We start from the raw sequence: 3,810 nt of genomic DNA on the forward strand, positions 1-3,810 counted from the left end.
ATAAAGAAAGAAAGAATAAAACACTCTAAGAATAAAGAGAAAGGAAGAATAAGTTGTGATGGGGAACTGTGAGTGTTAAGAAGAAATTCCCACATACACGCCACCTTAATTGAGTGGCATAAGAAGAAGAAGAATTGTACGGCCTGTAAGAGTGTATGTGGATGAAGGTTGTACCGAAAAGAATTCCTACATGCACGCCACCTTAATTGAGTGGCCTAAGAAGAAAGAAGAAGTTGTACGGTCCACAAGAGTGCATGTAGATGAGGATTGTACTCACTCACACAGCCAAGGTTCCAAATCCATATATCAACAGAGTCCGATCGGCAAAAAATAAGAAAAGAAAGAATAAGAATAAGAAAGAATGAGAAAGAGAAAGAATAAGAAAGAATGAGAAAGAATAAGAAAGAATGAGAAAGAATAAGAAAGAATGAGAAGGCTTGAACAAGCCAAGAAAAGAAAAGAAAAGAAAAACACGAAAGAAAAGAAAAGAAAAGAAATAGAACAAGAAAATAGAAATAAGAAAGAAAAAGCATTTTATGCATTATTGCATATGCATTTTATTCATGCATATTGCCATGAATTTCATCATGGTTAGGAAGAATAGAAAGAATAAGAAAGAAAGAACAGAGAGAAATAGAAAGAAAGAAAAGAACGGTGAGAGTAAGAAACGGAGAAAGAAAAGAGAAGAAAGTAAGTAAGGAAAGAACCTAAGAAGGAGAAGAGTTAAGGGATTTACTTACTGAGCATTTTTATGCTCACCCCGTTGTTTTTCCATATTTTTGCAGGAAATAGGTGAGCAGCGGTCGGAAGGACATCAACAAGCGAGGAGGATTAGCATTAGCATTACTGTCCACTGTCGCTAAGTTTTTGTACTTGTTATTTTGATGTATGTAAAGAATTATGTTTTGTAAATAAAGAAAAATTTGGGTCCAACTATTTTCATATACTAATTATGTATGTTTTTATTATATATGTTCGAAAGTATACTAGTAGAAAGCAGTTATTACAAACATATCTGAAGAGCCAGTGATCCTAATCCAATCACTGTTTCTAGCCTGCATCATTAAAGAACTGTTACCATAAGAATTTCAACTGCAATACTTTTTTATTGTAAGCAATGTATTACTTTCAGGCTTCTTTCAACAATATAAACTTCACATTAATATTAAACTGCAAGTAAAATCAAGGTGTTATTTGAATATCATAAAACCAATGTGATAGAAGAAGTGTGCCTCATAGATTCCTTCTTGATAATAAATTCCCAGTAGATTTTCATCATATTTGTTCACACAAAATATCAACACTTAATATAGCTCAAAAACATACATCAGCAGAGAGACAATTTTAACAAACTGAGACACACAAATGCTTGTGATGCATAAGAGGGAGACAGAGATAACCAGCTTACCTGCAACAATGAAACTAATGAGATGGCAGACATAGTAAGTGATGGTCCGATGGGGGCTTTAACAACTTGGAACTAGAAGTCGAAAGCACTTTCACACCTACAAATTATGTTAACCATAAACAACTCAGAAGCAAAATCCGATTACCAAAATGCCAAATTAAAAGCTTTGAGAACAGCATAGGCACAATATAAACATAATTTATGTTTGACATACCAGACAATTAGCTGCATTCACTGAATGTACAATCCCTTGATAAAGTACAGGAGCCCGTTATTGCGGCAATGAGACCACTCCCAGCTCCACCCATTCATATTACGATGTCATTCTTCTCAAATTATTATAAACTATACACCGAGCTGTTTAAAATGTAACATACCTGAATCTATGTAGGTCCAAGAATAATATCAAATTGAAGAACATTATCACTAGCAATCAATGCATGAATACGATCATCAGCCATCAATGTATGATTACGATCATCCTCACTGTCTGAATCGCCAGTAGTTTTTGTGATCAATAACTAAAACCAATGAATTCTATTATTAAGCAAATAACATATCAAAACCAAGTTAATCTTTTTCTTTTAATGAGATGAGCTGTGATATTAGCACTGACCTCATCAAAATCAACTCCACAATCTGTGACAATTTTTTGATCAAATCAGATGCAGATACAGATGCATCAATGGCTAAGATCAATTAGTGACCAGAGCCAAGGAAATCAAGCACGGCATTCACATTTAATGATTCACCGTACCCTAAAATATTTGCGATGTAAAACTAACAATTCAATTAACAAACAGAGCAAGAAAATGTTAAATTTTGATTGAAAGGGAGAGATGAGGAGCAATGCGTGGTACATGGAGAGGCCGTAGAGTTGGAGAGAGAGTTTGGGATTGTCGGGGAGTCTAAATTGAAGGTCAAAGCCCTAAAATTTAAGGGAGTTAAAAGAAAATGGTGAGAGAGGTTGGGATCTGTTGGGTTTTCTGGTGAGAATGGTAGAAAGCAAAGAAGCGGTAAAAGTGAGATTGAAGCGCTGAAATGGGGAGTTTTGACACTCTCTTGGCTGGAGGATTGCAGGGAATCGGAATTTGGTTTGTTTGAGCTAAGCCGTTGAATAGTGAAATGAACACCGGAGTGGAGGGAGGACAATCTGGAAGTTTCACCGTATAATGTTTTATTACAAGAATATTATATTAACCAAATAAAAAATTACTTTTATAACATTAAAGATTATAGGGGGAATATTTAGAAAATATATTTGGTTGATTGAGTAAATTAGTAAATACTCCCTCCGTTTTTTTTTAATTGTTGTTTTAAGAGTTTTTAAAATTTTCAAAATTAAAGTCCTTCTGCCTTGTCTTTTATGCACCTTTCATCATGCCTTCTTCATTTTTTATCATGCCCTCTCTCTTTCCATTTCATCTTGTCATTTCTCTACTTTTTGCCTCTGTCTCTCTTTAATCTTTTATCTTATCTTATCTCTTCCTCTCTTCTCCTCTCTTCCTTATTTGCCATCGCCACTTCTTCTTTCTCTAATCTGTCTCTGCTTCCATCTTTTCTCTCCTTTTCTTGTCTTCCTTCTCTATGTTCCTCTCTCCACTTATTTGAAAGCACCCTGTCGTCTTCAATGTCCACCTTCACTTCCTCTTTCTTGAGCCCTGGAAGATCAGCCTTGAACTCGTGAGCTTTTGGGGTTTCCTTCCAGTCCACACAGGTGTTAACAAAAGCTGAAGTTTCTTGAGGGAGTTGAGAGGAGAGTGACGATACAGATGATGGGAAAGGAAAGTCCTTGAATGAGTTACAGACGACGCGGAAAGAGAGGATGTCTATGCGTGTGGCGAGGCGTTTAGCGATGGCGTTGAGGAGAAGTGCGGGGAGAGTGGACTAGTCTAGTTGAGTGGTGTCCATGGGAGAAAAAGGAGAAAATGGGCGTTTGTGGCAGTTGCGTAGTAGATTTGAGTTTAGAAATTTGTGATGTTTTTTTTCTTATCAAAATCATTGTCAAAATCAATTTGTGATGTTGTTGCATTATTGTCAAATTTGTGATGTTGTTGCATTATTGTGTTCCGCACAGAATCAAAGAGAACAGAAACGAGTGAGGGGTGAAAAAATTAAAGAACTGGAGCAGCGTAAAAGAAAAGAAACAGATGAAGTTGGTGGGCGAAACAAATGCAATAAGACAAAATTGTTAAAAATGTTATTTAAATAAGCGGGAAAGTTTCCCATTTTCAAAGTCTCTCCCACCTGCAAAATCAGGAAAAAAAGTTGGTGGGAGAGAGAAATTTTTTTTTATTAAAACCTGTGCCCACACCTAAAACGTCAATAAAAAAAAACGGAGGGAGTAATTTATTTGATTGTGAAGATAAATAGATGGATATGATAGGTAGATTATTAAATAA

At 35.6% G+C, this 3,810-nt stretch overlaps 1 long non-coding RNA gene across 2 annotated transcripts; it reads right to left on the reverse strand.

Annotated features, from left to right (window-relative positions):
• Nucleotides 1–1,039: 1,039 nt before the first annotated feature.
• Nucleotides 1,040–2,143, reverse strand: LOC116111058. 2 transcript variants are annotated; one of them, XR_004124995.1, is made up of 3 exons: nt 2,025–2,143; nt 1,623–1,894; nt 1,040–1,505 (listed from the first exon to the last, which is right to left on the reverse strand). It is a non-coding gene; the product is annotated as an uncharacterized LOC116111058 (long non-coding RNA). The 2 variants fall into 2 exon arrangements; XR_004124994.1 differs by having other exon boundaries at nt 1,623–1,929.
• Between the last annotated feature and the right edge of the window lie 1,667 nt (nt 2,144–3,810).

This window comes from Pistacia vera, unplaced genomic scaffold (assembly GCF_008641045.1).
Source record: "Pistacia vera cultivar Batoury unplaced genomic scaffold, PisVer_v2 Contig625, whole genome shotgun sequence".
Lineage (NCBI taxonomy): Eukaryota > Viridiplantae > Streptophyta > Magnoliopsida > Sapindales > Anacardiaceae > Pistacia > Pistacia vera.